This window comes from Wyeomyia smithii, chromosome 2 (assembly GCF_029784165.1).
Source record: "Wyeomyia smithii strain HCP4-BCI-WySm-NY-G18 chromosome 2, ASM2978416v1, whole genome shotgun sequence".
In the NCBI taxonomy this organism is placed as follows: Eukaryota; Metazoa; Arthropoda; class Insecta; order Diptera; family Culicidae; genus Wyeomyia; species Wyeomyia smithii.
The window spans coordinates 38,553,193-38,568,573 of record NC_073695.1 but is presented as its reverse complement, the minus strand read 5'-3'; the positions used below and the strand labels follow the sequence as shown (position 1 = coordinate 38,568,573).

Here is a 15,381-nt window from a genome sequence, read left to right as displayed (position 1 = left end):
CGCCAGCAGCAGACGAACTTTGAGAGGTGCTGCGAAAATTCCATAAATGTGATATATTACAAATCAATCCACTGCGAGCCCCGGGATCCCCGGGGAACGCAGGTTCTCGGTCGGCGATAGCACGCTATCATTCATGCAAATTCAACCAACGCCATTACAAAGAAAATGTTTTTCCTCCTTCGCTCAACAGAAGCGCCACACGCTTGAGCACTTTCTATCGATTTTCGGTTTTCTTTTCTCGCTTATTGCATTGTTCGGCGAAAATTCGACGGTTAGCCCCATCCATTCATCTTCGATGCTGCCGCGCTACCAAACCTGAAGAACAAATCCTGCCAGTTTCAGTGCCTCCGATCACGGGAGGGAGGAAGAGAAAAAAAAGGTCAGTGCCACATACAGGGGTCGAAAGCTTTACCATGTTTAGTATTTTCCATCTTACAGTACGTAGGTGTGGCTACCGGATCTGCCTGCTATATCTTCTCTATAATTTTACCACTCTGCCAGCGTTGAATTCGTTTCAGCGAAGAATGGTTCCCTACGGAATAGGAGGGATTCGGACTGAACACCATTCGTCGGAAAATTATGGCGAATGCCTGCACTTCGCGCAATTGTTATTAACCGCAACGATTGTATTTTCGAAGATCGAAAAATTTTTCTGTAAATAGCGTTGTTAGGTCCGTTTGTCTGTGCCAGACTAAGCTACCCATATTCGCCTGCTAGTATGGGGGCGTTTTGTGTGGTTTATTGTGTTTCAAGAGTGCGATTTTAATAAAACTGTAATGGACTTTAGTTCACACCCAGGCATTTCATTTCGCAGGGCGTAAATTTGCAATTGTTCTGTGGATTTATGCTTCTGAAATAAATCTTATCCGTTCTTTTGAATAAACAACCCTTAACACGACTCTTTGCCCTTCGGGGGTCTGCTCGAAACTGTCCTCTCCTGTCTCGATGTTGCTTGATTGCACTAATGGTAACCACAACAACTGGACCCATGTTCAGCAGCTCGTAACAAAATTGAATTACAGTGAAACTTATTCCCCGATAACATTATTCCTCTAAATAAACTTGTCAATTGGCCACCGTTGTCACGCGATCATGTCTCGGGATAATTATCTCCGATAATATCCACTGAAACGTGCTGTGCTTGCTTTCGAGGTCATTACTCGAATTAAGGGAACAATAAAAGGCTTTCATGTTGATGGTGGATAGAAATACAAGCAACTATTGGAGGCGATGGAGTACAATATATTAGTTTTTATTCACACTGTGAAAACAATTGAAAAGAACGGTAATGGTTAGGTTAGGTTAGGATATTAAAATTAATGAGCAATATGAAAATGTTACGAAAAATAATTGAAATTGAACTTGAAAATTCTATGGAAAAAAATGATCATCGTTCTATTTGTAAATAATATAAACGACGTTAAATTTACATGCAGGGTGGCGACTACCGGGAGAAACCGGAAGAATCAGGGAATATCAGGGATTTAATTTTTCGATAAGGGAAATCAGGGAATATCAGGAAATTTGAAAAGTCATCAGGGAAAATTTCCGAGGCTTCAGATTTAGTTCTGAATTGAATTCATTTCAGTGCATTCGATGTGGACGCTCACCAGCAACCCTACAACAACACTCAATAACAATTAGGTTACTTAATTTGCCTGCATGCAAAAAATAATCGATCATTTTTTAAATGTCTGAAACTATGCACTCGTACTTGGTTCAGCAAACAAAGTATTTGTTCTTGGTAGAAAAATTTTCCTGAAAAGTAATTTTCAAGAAGAACGATCCATTTTAGCATAGGCTTTTTTTCAACTCTACCCCCGCGAAGTGATAAAGCACAGACTAACAGACATAACACTTTGAACAAATTTTCAATAAAATCATCGTTTGAATGATTGCAGTACTTTACGTTAGTAACACTAGCACCATCTGCTGCCGTGTTCGCGCTGCGACTTGTTTTTCGACATCAGCGCCAGCGTACGTGCAGGTGTCAATTTGTGAACTATGAAATATGTATGAGATAGCATGGCAGCGCCTTAAACGGCGTTATCGCGCGATGACTGTTTTTCGATTATAAATTTGAAATGATCGTTTTTTGCGACGATGGAGCTGGGTTCCAGTGTTACGTCTGGTAGTCTGTGGATAAAGTTTTCCTCGGAAAATGACCTTCAGACTCTTCTTACTCAGCAACCACATGCACAATTTGCACAAACAATATTGTAAATTAAAGATCGATCTGGTCTCTAACCGGTTTAAATATTTCCTTCATTAAAAATTTCAAGTATATTTGGTCAACTGTAATCAAAGTTCAGATTGCAGTTGAATTCCCGCGGGGAATGTACGGGAACTTTTTGTTATACAGTAAAACTTTCTGAGAATGAATTGCAGGAAACTGATGATACCTTGTACAGGGCTCGTAACGGTGAGATAATGCAACAGTAGTGACTTTAGAGATTGGAAAAAAAATCAAGAAATAGTAACTTTAAATAGATCTCCCAGATGGTCTCGAGGTACGATACTGGTCTAACAAGCCAGTCGTCGTAGGTTCGAGTCTCGGCTCGGGAGAGACTGTTAGTGTCAGTAGGATTGTGGCGCTAGCCCCGCAATTGTCCTGTACACTAAACCATCGGCTGCGAAGTTTGTGTATCAGTGGCGTAGCTATGGTTTGGTGGGCCAGGTGCGATACGGTAACAAAAATGTGGGCCCACAATGAAAATGACTGAGCAGTTTTTTCTTTCATGTAAGTTTTTTATACTTATTTAATCCGTTTTCCGCGAAATCGAAAATAAGGTTAATTTATATACTCTCTTTCCGTGCTTTTTAATTTGCAAAATCCGAAATTACATAGTCACGCGCGAACGTAAACTATTTCCCTCGCTCTGTTTTATGTTAGAAACACAGCAATACAGATAGGGAAACTGTTCCATTATTCATCTCATATTTTCTAACTAAACCAATCAACTAATCCATGGAATGGATTCTCATTAGTTCACTTTAGATATCTCATGAAGTGCAATCCTCAAAAACTTACCTGAAATCTCTGAATTTGTTATTATAGTCGGGCATTTACACTGAAAAACTCATTTATTTCGATCATCTAACCAAGAAAACGAAATCTACCCATTACTCTATACGGCTACAACGGGATTCATTCAGCAGCCAACCAAAGTTTTTTACATCATTTGCGGACTACATTTTGTATTAATCGCTAAACAAAAACACTCACTACACTAAGAATACTTTAATTTTCAAAATGTTCACCTGAAATTTCCAAAAACAAGCTTTAAATTTGAATAACTCCGACATAATTGACATAAATCGACAGCACTGCGGTGAATACCTAGATTACCAATTTGCGCGTAAACAACTACAGCGGATACCTAGGTAACCTACTACGACGGTATGCGGCTACGTTCATTACCAAAGTGATTAACTGTGTGATGAATATGGGGGCGTCGTGAGATGTATAATTAAGCAGTGGTTTAGGTTTTGAGATGAGTATGGGAGTGTTGTGAAAAATGGTTTGTTTTACAAAATTCAGGATAAAACTAACTAAGTTTACCAGGTTTTTCATTGATGGGCGATTCTATGAAAGCATGTAATCATATTTTGTTTCTTTGTTCAACGATTTCGTTCAAATCTGGTGTTTACTCCATGCATTCTTCGTGAACGTCGGCCTAATGAGATGAATAATTGAACAAATACCCTAGACAGCATTTTCAGCATCGCAAAAAATCGCTCCTTTGTTAGGGGCCATCCACATACCACGTGGACAGCTTGGGGGGGGGGGAGTTTGTGGAATGTCCACGGTCCTTACAAAAAAAAGAATTTATATGGGCATTTGTCCACCGGGAGGGGGGGGGGCTAATAATCGGTAAAAATCTGTCCACGTGGTACGGGATGGCCCCTTACGAGCTTCCACGTTGCATCGAATGTTTTCTGCGATTGGAAAAAAATCAACTCCGGCGTCAGTCGAATCACAAATCATGTTAAAAATGAGCATCGGTACCACGTTTACTCTGTCCGTGTGGATCACGAGGGCAGAGTGGCGAACACAAATACATGAGGTTGAGTTCAGATGGGCATGTTGACCGGTTCGGTGTTCCAAGATTTTGGGGCCCCTTTGAGTGGTGGGTCTGGTGCGGACCGCACCAACCGCACCCCTCTAGCTACGCTACTGCTGTGTATAAAAACTGAAGGTTAAGTTCCGAATCGGAATGTAGCACCAAGGCTTTGCTTTTTAGTAACTTTAAATTTTTTGAAAAGTATCGTTAAGTTATAGCTCCATTAATTTTAAGTTACTTTATAAAAATACAGTTTTTCTCTATCTTTGAAAACAACCGGTTTATATTGGAAAAACACATTTTGCGCTCTAACTTTTTTATTTCAAGTTTCATCTTAAAACTGTCTTTGAACGATTACGATAAGAGTTTTTTAAGAGAAACAATTGGCAATGCTGATATCGTAAATATCTCAATTTTACTTAAAGTTATTAATATTTCTCATCAAAAAATATGCGTTTTTCATAAGTATGTCATTCTTTTTGGGGCAAACATACGAAAATATCTCTTGTTCTCATTGTGAAGGGCATACTTGACTCTATAAATGGAGGAATTTTTAAAAATATGTTATTTTTTAAATTTGAGTAATTTGAAAACAAAACAAAAATTTCAATAATTTTATACATTATGCATATAAAAGCACCCAAATTTATTTTTTTGTGTTTTTTTCTTATAACTAGAAATAATTACCTTTAATTTGATCCAAATACTACAAGGTATACACCTCTAGGGTTGTATAAAATGGTGTCGTGGGACTAAACACTGTAATTAGGGGATTTTTTGTTCCAAAATATACAGAGTCCGCAGACAGAATCAATGTGTTTGCTCAGAGACTTACGTATTTCTATTTTCACCCTTTCCCTGAAATCTCTTTTTAGAAATATTTCCAAAAACACTCGAAAAAATATCGTTTATAAAGTCCCTCTACAATTATGGGTCAGTCAACGTGGCGTCTGAATGTTCAAAAATGGGTATAAAATCGAAAAAATTATCAGCTACGAATGTTTAACTATCTATCTCTGTGTTCTGATGTGTACTTTTTAGCAAAAGACACAATTATGGGTCACTTTTAGCATTCAAAATCATTTAGTCTATAAAATCGCCAGAATAAATAACGCATGTTATTTTATTGTTGTAAAAGCTTGATAATAAGTTATTTTATTTAGTCTTGCTGCATTATCATGTAAAAGTAATGAAAATAGCCAGTTTATAAGACCCACAATTGCGCACCGCAAAATGTAACATTACTACAATTATGGGTCCCTTCACTTATTGCACCGAGCAGAATTATAGTTTTTAGTGACTATTTCAACTTTAAACCATTTTAATCGTATAAATGAGGTTACAAGTGAGTTACAAAAAATACCACTGCTAATGAAAATTGTTCAGTTTCGTGAGAATAGACGTATTTGCGTAAAAGTGACCCATAATTGTTGCTGACCCACAACTGTGGAAGCACTGTATTTGGCGATATTATGCCTGTAGAATTTTTTGTGCAAACAACATGTATTTGACAAAGCACAAGCTCATCGTTCTTGTTGAAGAAGCCAAGAATTTCTCGAAATGTGTCAAAATCGAAATTAACTCTATATCCTCAAAAACCAAATTCAATAATGCATTATAATGCTTACGTTATCATTTTTTTACGTTATCATAATGAATGGTTTTGTCTTATTTAACTCTGCTTAAATCAAATTTATAATTTGGATCTTACTTTCAAAATAATATGGGGCCCTTACGAAAGTTCATTAATTGGCAAACATAAGAAGATATGTTAAACAAAATTATCAACAAATTTTAGCAAAAAATCGTAGCAATCAACAATTCCATTTTTGGTTTTTGCTTAACAATTTTTTTTCATTTGCCTACAATTACATTCGCTCCACTGGTACTGTTGCTTATACCAGCATGTTTTCTTTCAAGGCATCAGTTTTTATCACGTTCTGACAACAGGTTTAGGAATTGTTCAAGAATGGGGATTGTTTCAAACTTTTCGGAAAACTTTCACCTTCGAGACATCAAATTAGTCTAAGCTCATGGAAGCAAAAATAAATTGGCCTATTGGGACGGGGAGACTCATTTTTTCGATATTGATACAGAGAATATCACAGGGAACGGTTGGTGTCCATTCCCGTCGTCTGTGCTAGGAATGCTTACATGTAATTGGTTCATTGTTCGCGTAAATTTGTCATTGAAACTTTTTATCAATTTAACTGCTTAGCAAAAAAATTAGAGTGATAACTAGCATACTACAAAATTGTCCTTCATTTTATCTATCATACAACATAATGGTTAGGGAACATTCATAAATGACGTAGCATTTTAGGGGGGAGGAGGGGGTTTGCAGTTTTGTGACGAAATGTGACGAGGGGGAGGGTAGGGGGTCAAACCAAGCTACGCAGCAAATATGAAACTAAGAAAAAAAGTGTTTTTTTTTAATTGTTCTATTTTATCACTGTTCTGTCTGTTAAGGGTTATTTTTATTATTTTCTATTTTTTTCTTGTTCATTCATGTGTTTTTGATAATAAAAACAGGTAAAAAATATCATTAGAGGGAGGGGGGGGGTGCTATAAAGCTACGTACTTATCTAGAGGGGGTCTTGACTTTGTGACGAAATGTTACGATGGGGGAGCGGGGAGTCGAAAAAAACCTAAAAAAAGCTACGTCATTTATGGATGTTCCCTTATTGTTATCCATCATGTGGTTATACTGTTATTAACGTTCGAAATCTGACGCAACATTTACCAGTTTCATTTCCAGTTTTATAGAATGCATCTCAGTATAGTAAACAAAGACGTAGTCCCACGTCAAAAGATTGAAAATCGATCAACTGTTTTTTTTTTATTCTCGCTTATTTTCCGTCGTTCTAGTTCCGCAGCTGTTATTGTGCCAATCACCGACGCCCAGGGAGGGGACTCCACCCAGGACCCTAACCCACGACCCGGTTATTAACGGACCAGCGCCAACGGCTTTACTTCCTCATGCGATGGAAGGCGTGATCCCAGAGATTCTTCGCCTCAGAAAATCTCGCGGGGTCGGCTAAGATAGAATCTAGACCAGTTGGGTTGGTTGTGAGTGGATCACACCACCACACAACCATCGACATGAATTTCGGCGTTGGGATTCGAACCCAGGCGTCGAGCGTGGTTGGTGGAGACGTTACCAACCACGCTAGGCCCACAGTCGTTTTTCATGGTCACCCTTTTTCGAAGTTGGTCAGGCAAAGTCCTTCAATTGTGCAGGGATGTATCTATGTTGAAAATAATCAAACTCGTATTGTTTCGTTGGGTTGTTGGGGGGACTAGCTCTAGCTAAAAACTTTGAGTAAACTTGAGATAGGGTAAATTACCAATTCTCGTTAGTCTATGTCGTTTGTCACATTTTAAACTGTCATCCTTCTTTAGTAAGCTGCCTAATTTCATGTATTATTTTTCTAGCATACTTTCCTACTTTTTATCTTATTGGAAAAATTAAGAAAAGACACAAAAAGTTCAACGGAGCTTCTAAATTTAGTTGTAAAAAAGTCACTCTTACAGTTCCTTTTTGGTCAAGCCATTTCCATTTTAGTCAGAATTTGGTTTAGTTCGTCAGTAGCAGAGAGAGAAAAAAAGCTTGTAAAACTACACTCGTTTCATCTAGTTTCATTGCTATGAATTGCAAATAAACGTTCTTCGTTATTCCGCCATTCAAAGTACGAGCAAATTAATACTAGTGATGTCATATTTGTATTTTTGTATATGTATTTGCTGCGCTTCTGTACACACGATTGTCGAGGGATTGATACATGTTGTCGTTTACTGTTTGAGAACAAAAGGGATCGAGATATTTGCGCAGTGCGCAGCGTGTGCAGATGCTCCAAATTTACCGCAAAATATGCTTGTTCTATAAATCTGATAACTATATCTATTTGATTTATAAAGTAATTTCTTTGTGTGGGAATATGCAAATAGCAATAAGAGTTTTTACAATTCAATAAACATCAAAAAATGGTTTCACATGTCATAAACTCTATTCAAAAACGGATACGTTTTGCAACAAAAACAGTTCCCTTTTGTTCTGGCAACAAAAACACCAGCAATATGCCGTGCTGTCTGCTGACGAAGTAAACCAACCTGTTGGATGTGTTAGATAAGTTTAAGTTTCATTCATCCCGTAACCTCTATTAATTGTGAGTGTTCAAAGTGCGTAAGTTATTTGCTTTCGCTAGTAAGACGGAACTAAGATTATTTGAGGGTGAACAAATGTATAGTTCTCGAGAAAATTGTTACCAAATATCGCTAGCGGCGAAGATGTGTTTCGTGAAAGTTTCCTTCGGCCGGGTGAAATATCTAGATGTGTGAAAGTGGCAGTTTAATTTTTTTCAAAAAACAATAAATATGTTTGGGTTTTAAATGAAGTGATTCATTCATGCGAACAGAAAAACTTCAACGTTCAAGGTAAATTAACATACATTGAGTTTCTAAGTGGAATAAGAGCAGTAGAGCTTGGCAAACTGAATCTTGCCCACAATGCATATCACCTGACGAAGCCGTCAGTTACCCTATTTACGATGTGCATTGCAAATTGTTTCTCTTGAAAAGCTCTAAAAGTTGTTCAAAGACAGTTTCGAGATGAAACTTGAAATAAAAAAGTTAGTGCGCAAAACGTGTTTTTTTTAATATAAATCAGTTGTTTTCAAAGATAGAGAAAAACTTTTTTCTACAAAGTTACTTAAAATTAATGGAGCTATAACATTGTAGAACAAATTTTTCTTCTATCTACTACTTACTTTTTTACTTTACTACTTTTATGGCGACAGATCATTAAGATCCTATGCCGAATCCAGAATACGTCTCCACAAAACTCGGTCTTGGGCTGCTACTCTCCAGTCTCCCCTTACACCCGCTGCTCTGGCATCCTCGTCGACAGCACACATCCAGCGCGTGCGCGGTCTGCCTCGAAGTCGTCGGCCTCTATCCGGTTCTCTACTAAATATTATCTTTGCCGGTCGCTCATCCGCCATCCGTGCTACATGGCCAGCCCACTGTAACCTGCCGTGTTTCATCAGCTTGACAATATCAGCGTGTTTGTATACTTCGTACAGCTCGTAATTCATGCGCCTGCGCCACACCCCGTTCTCTAGTTTGCCTCCGAGTATTGATCGCAGGATTCTCCGCTCGAAGACCCCAAGCGCTCGTCGATCGGCCTCCTTCCACGTCCACGATTCATGTCCGTAGAGCGCCACCGGGAGGATCAGAGTCCTATAGAGCGCAAATTTCGTACGGATCTGTATGCTACGGGACCTAAGCTACGCAATCCGTAATAAGCCCTATTCGCAGCCGCAATCCGCCTCTTCACCTCGCGGCTCACCTCGTTGTCACATGTCACGAGAGTACCAAGATAAATAAATTCGTCGACCACTTCGAAAGTATCCCCATCCATCTCCACCGCAGCACCAACACCCGTAGAACTACCACGCTCTCTGCCAGCCACCATGTACTTCGTTTTGGCAGTGTTTATGGTGAGTCCAATTCTCGCAGCTTCCCTTTTGAGAGCCGTAAAGGCCTCCTCAACTGCTCTACGGTCAACACCAATTATATCAATGTCGTCCGCAAAGCCCAGAAGCATGTGAGACTTAGTGATGCTGGTGCCGCTCCTCTGCACACCTGCCCTTCGTATCGCGCCTTCCAAAGCTATGTTGAACAGCAAGTTCGAGAGCCCGTCACCTTGCTTCAGACCATCTAACGTCACAAACGCGTCCGAAAATTCGCCCGCTGTCCTGACGCATGATGTGAAACCGTCGAGCGTCGCACCTATCAGTTTGATCAGTTTAGTTGGGAAACCATGTTCTAGCATTATTTGACATAGCTCGTTGCGTTTCACTGTATCGTACGCCGCTCGAAAGTCTATAAACAGATGATGTGTCTGCAGGTTGTATTCTCGAAACTTGTCGAGGATCTGTCTCAAGGTGAACATCTGGTCCGCTGTAGATCGCCCCACTCGAAAACCGCATTGGTATTCTCCAACAAAGGCTTCCTGCAACGGCCTCAGTCGCTGGAACAGGATACGGAAGAGAATTTTGTAAGCGGAATTGAGGAGGGTTATGCCTCGATAATTACTACACTCGAGTCTATGTCCCTTCTTGTAGATAGGGCATATGAATCCTTCCAACCAGTCCGTAGGTAGTTGTTCCTCAGACCATACCCTTAGGATAATCTGGTGAATTTCACTACACAGCCGCTCGCTCCCAACTTTGAAAAGTTCGGCCGGTAAGCCGTCCTTCCCAGCGGCTTTGTTGTTTTTTAGCTCTTTGCAAGCCTTCTTTACCTCGTCCAATGTTGGTGGGTTATAGCTTGTCCGTCCTCCCCAATTTCTATCCTGTTCCCCTCGACGACTCTCCTCCCTTCCTCGCTGTTCAACACCACTTCGAAATGTTGCTTCCAACGCCTGGTCACCTGCGATTTATCGGTAATCAGGTTCCCCTCCCTGTCATTGCACATGGCAGGTACTGGCACGGTCCGGTTCCTGATTCCGTTGATCGTTCTATAGAAGCTCCTCGTGTTGTGCCTGGTGAAGCAATTCTCCGCCTCCGCGAGGACGCGATCGTAGTGCTCACGTTTCTTACGGCGATGAAGCCTCTTTTCGGCAGCTCTTGCCTCCCGGTATTTCTCCCGCATCTGACGCGTTATACGATTAGCTGATACTAACGTGTTGGCGTAGGCTCGATTGTTTTCCTCCGTCACCTCTAGGCACTCAGCATCGAACCACCCACTACGCGTGGTTCCCGTTGTCATGCCTATCACCTCTCGCGCTGTTTCGCTGACCGCATCATGGATGTGCTTCCACTGCTCGTTCAGGTCCACTCCAGCTGGTCCACCGATCCGTCTATCAACTTTCCGAGTATACTCTGCAGTAACTCCTTCCGCTGATAACCTCTGGATGTCCAGATGTATCTTCCTCGCCGATCTCGATTTTAATACATTGGACAACCGGGCGCGAATCTTGCCTACCACGAGATAGTGATCCGAGTCGATGTTTGGCCCTCGAAAGGACCGCACATCTATGACGTCTGAGAAGTGCCGGCCGTCGATCAGCATGTGGTCGATCTGGGAGCAGGCCTCTCCATTGGGGTGTCTCAAGGTGTGCTTCCGAATATTCAGACGTGCAAAATGGGTGCTACAGATGGCCCCTGGCCGCGGCGAAGTTCACTAGCCACAAGCCGTTGTCGTTGGTGGTAGAGTGAAGGTTTGCCCTACCAATAACGGCACGAAAGAACCCCTCTCGTCCGACTTGTGCGTTCGTATCTCCGATGACGATCTTTATATCGTGTTGTGGGCACTCTCCATACGTTTTCTCGAGGAGCTCATAGAACTCCTCCTTTACGTCATCGGTTTTATCGTTTGTCGGCGCGTACACGTTAATAAGGCTGTAATTGAAGAATCTGCCCTTGATCCTCAATACGCATAGACGGTTATTAATAGGCCTCCACCTAATAACACGCTTCATTTGGTTTCAAAGTAGTACGAAACTGACGCCCCGTTCCGCTCTATCGCCGCCACTGTAGTAGATGTGATACTTGAAAGAAGTGCCCGCGGTCGGATCGACCGCCCGGAATTCACGTTCCCCGGTCTTAGGCCAACGCACCTCTTGTATGGCTGCTACCTCCACTTTTACCTCCACTTCCGTAGCTCTCTGGCCAGGATGCCCACGCGTGCCGGTTCGAGCAGAGTCCTAACATTCCAAGTACCAAGTTTCCAATCGTTGTCCTTTTTCGTTTGCCTAGGTCCATACCGATTGTTCCGATTCGTATCATTCTCTGGATTGTTCGTAGTATGTTTATTTTCAGCATGCTGCCTTACTAGGGCTGCGATGCCTAGTCTCGCGACGGGGCTGCCGTCTTGGGTGTAGCTGTCGAGACACCGCATTTCATAGTTCAGCCGTCCGCTCCGGATCAGTCGCTGTTTGAGCTGCCCCTGACCTGGGGAACAGACGCTCAGGCCAGCTGCTCTCCAAGGAGAACAACTCCCCTTTCCCTGTCAGCATACACCAAGTTCCCACCGGTTCACCGATCTTCCCTTGGTTGCTCGTATCCCAGCCGGTACCACGTGGAGGTAGGGATAGGAGTTGCTGGGCATTATGCTATGGACCACACTGGGGTCTATTTTATGCCAACTAGTACGGGTGTACTGCTGGTACGCATTGCCCAGCCGTTTACCAACCTTTTCTTCTATCTACAAAGATAAAAAACTTAGATACTTGATTGCATCGGAAATGTTGGTCACCCTAATTTTTGATAATTTTTCAATAAGCGCTTTATCATATGTAACAACTTTGTAGAAGAAACTTTTTCTCTAAAATGTTGCTATAGAGCTCTAGACCTAAACTTTCCTCAAATTTGGTTCCTGGACCATTGTGCAGTGATTTAAAAATAATATTATACCAAGAAAACTTGTAATCGAATTATATGAACATGACATTGAAATGGGACTAAAATAAAATGTAAATGTCACGAAAATGATGGGGATTAGTGACACAAAAATGGCATGACAAAGTAAAACTCGCTGCCCCACAAAGTTATTTCGCTAAATAAACTTCTCAGTTGGTGACCGTTGTCACGCGATTACGCCTCAGGATAATTTGCCCTGATAATATCCATCGAAATACCTTCGAGTTCATTACTCTAATCGGGTGAACAGCGTAAGCCATGTTAATGGTAATTAAAAATAAACATTGAATAACAGCTATAATAACTATTAAAAGCGAAGGTGAACGTTACCATAATTTTTCACTATTTTAATTTCTTCCATGATTTGCTTGTTTTATTTAAACCGGAACCCTAAGTTAAATTGTATTAATTTCAATTTGGCCCATTTAGCAATTCGTATAAAACAAAGTTGTGTATCGTTTTACAACAGGACAGAACGCTTCAAAATCGGTGTTGGAGTGTAGCTTTATTGCCTGAAGTCACTGGGGACGTTTCAGAAGATTATCGTGAACTTGGACCCTGTCATGAAGTTACCTTCGTTTCTATTTTGTTTCTAGGTTTAACATAGTTCGGACTATATCCTCCTTTATACTGTGCCATCCGACAGTTATTTACGTTGAGACTTAGGTATATCGCTTCGTTTCGTTTAGAAATGACATTTTTCGTACCTACCATAAAAAGCTTACAACGAATTCACCGCAAATGAATTAGACGTATACTTCCACCGACTTCGAACACTAGCAATAGCTATTGCATCTATCATCCGAAATGAAGATGGAACGTTAGCAATTCCCTAGCAGCTCCCCGGTCGACCCGTTTGCCCTTTGTTTTCGGAGAATTTCATCTTTCCTCACACAGGCCCACACACAGTAAACCCAACTAGTCACGCATAAGCGGAAGAAAATTCCCATCCGGGCAAACTTTTCCACCTCTGGCAAATTCTTTTGGCGGTGGTTACGAACCGCCCAGTCGTGATCCATCCTCACGTCGTCGTCGTTGCGAATGAGAAATCGTTTTACACTTTTGCTAGCGCAGGATTGTCATTCATTCAGTGACTCGACAGAATTCCAGTGTTGTGATGGTGACTGGGCGGAAATCTTCCACCGGAGAAGCGTGAAATTGTGTGCCTGTGCCTCTCGAGAGGAGATAACTTATTCAGTTCGGTGGTAAATCACTATCTGTTGCCGAGTGAGCTGGGAATCTGCACAGGAGTTATTGCTGATCGACTAAGAATAGCTATAATCATTTATTTGGAAGTATTTCTTTAGACAATAAATAATGTTGCATGTAACCATGCATCTCCATTTGCCTACATTCCAACAGTCGAATATATTGGCTTTGGAAATAACTTTTCGTGAAATTGGAAATGAAAATATAACATTGTCAGTTGCAATGGTGTGTATATTTTCCAGCTATAATCGAAGTGCAGATATGCTGTAAAATAGTTATCAGTGTATATTTCTTATCCACGTATAATTCATAAACCAATCACTCAAAACTTTGAATTATCCACTCGCCCTTCCCCTTGTCTATTTACGTATTTCGCTCCCACAACCATTACATCCAAAACTATTATCAGCAAACTGCGTCACTGCGGTTATTCGGAAGCGATCCGAGAGCATCCCCCGAGGCGTGTATGCCACAGAAACTTTCCACTCTTCCTAATAACGCTCATAATACTCCATACGTTTTCCATCCCCTAGATACAAATTATTTCGATTGGGGTTTGCATAATGTCTCCACTTTTGCCGTTCCCAACAACCGACTAGAAGCCGGAAACCGTATGAAAACAAGCATAATTCCTTAGAATGCGGAAAACACTCCTAGCTTATATCGTAAAGCGATCAACTCGGGGGAATTGCATCCGCTTCTATGGTCTGAAGGCAGCGTTCGTTTGTTTGTTTGTGTGTGCCGGGTATGTGTGTCCGCCGTAGTAGGTGTCAACCGGTCCATACGGTTACAGTCAAGTGAAAGAAAGTTTTATTTTCATTTCCTAACCTTACCCGCCGTTGTGTCCTCTGATGCGTGGCACCACTTTTGTTTGACCCGTGTGCCCGGGGATGCGGATGCTGCCTGGTTGGTTGGTTTATAGTAATCAAATAAAAAAGACATTTTCCTTTCCGGACGTTGTTGGTGGAGTTGTTCGGCGTTTGCAGAAAGTTGTACAAATATATGGGCCGGCCTTTGAAGGTCGAAAGCGGAGTAAAGGAAATAGAATCAATGTGAGACCCGTTCGGGTTTGGTACGGTAGGAGGCTTCGAAACGACATAAATTCCGGACAGCAAGCCGGATGGCAAGTTTTCATCTTATTACAATCCAAACGATGTTGATTCGGTTTGTGATTCCACCGAGAAGGCCAACTTTTCCGTATACCAAGTGATTGGCTTCGTTATGGAAGTAGTTGCCTAAAGTGGTTACACATTATACTGAGTCTAGTTTTTCTCGAGGTAATGACTGTGGGGCTTGTTTCTACAATTGGATGATTTCCTTTTCCCTTAACATGGCTGGTTGAAAGTTATGTTGCGGCAGGGAAACGATTGCCAGCTGTGATTCTACCGAAATTCCTGTGCAAACTGTTTGCGTAAAAAAATCGATAGGCAGGAACGAACGAGCGGCGGCTAGCAGCATGTGAACGAGAATGATTTACCGACGGGAATGTGCCGACACATCGCAGCTCACGTCAGGATTTAACCATGACGAGACGCTTCGTAAACAACGGCGAAAAACGGAAGCATATTTTCATCCGCCCGTAAAACCCTGTTCTGATGATTGATGGTCACGATACCGGACCTATTTTATTGGCTCAAATCGTTCCGTTCCGCATTTTTTTTCGCTGCTGTCACTTTCAATCTCGT

General features: G+C 41.3%; 1 protein-coding gene across 3 annotated transcripts in view; it reads right to left on the bottom strand.

Annotated features, from left to right (window-relative positions):
• Positions 1-15,381, bottom strand: part of LOC129719478 (chondroitin sulfate N-acetylgalactosaminyltransferase 1) — a 154,417-nt gene that overhangs the window by 90,962 nt on the left and 48,074 nt on the right. The window lies entirely within an intron of this gene.